This window comes from Microtus ochrogaster, chromosome 1 (assembly GCF_000317375.1).
Source record: "Microtus ochrogaster isolate Prairie Vole_2 chromosome 1, MicOch1.0, whole genome shotgun sequence".
NCBI classification, from domain to species: domain Eukaryota; kingdom Metazoa; phylum Chordata; class Mammalia; order Rodentia; family Cricetidae; genus Microtus; species Microtus ochrogaster.
In genome coordinates, this window is record NC_022009.1 from 122,871,201 (window position 1) to 122,871,593 (window position 393).

Below are 393 nucleotides of genomic sequence, written 5' to 3' on the forward strand. Positions count from 1 at the left end.
TCTCTTCCCTGGGTGTGTAACCTCCATCTCCTCCCTGGGTGTGTAACCTCCATCTCCTCCCTGGGTGTGTAACCTCCATCTCCTCCCTGGGTGTGTAATCTCTATCTCTTCCCTGGGTGTATAACCTCCATCTCCTCCCTGGGTGTGTAACCTCTATCTCTTCCCTGGGTGTGTAACCTCCGTCTCTTCGCTGGTCAGTTCCGAGTGTGTTCATCTTGGTGTGAGCTCTCACTTAATGCTTCGACTCCTCTGCCTCAGCCCTACCTATGCCACACAAGATGTGCTTCCTCTCTGTACCTTCCTCTTGCCTGTGTCAGTGTGCCTGTGTGCACGGCTGATGTGCATGTCAATTGTCAGTGTGCCTGTGTGCACGGCTGATGTGCATGTCAATTG

The 393-nt window shown here is 53.2% G+C and overlaps 1 protein-coding gene across 3 annotated transcripts in view; it reads left to right on the forward strand.

Moving 5' to 3' along the window:
• Positions 1-393, forward strand: part of Map9 (microtubule associated protein 9) — a 25,446-nt gene that overhangs the window by 10,690 nt on the left and 14,363 nt on the right. The gene's annotated exons all lie outside the window — the stretch shown is intronic.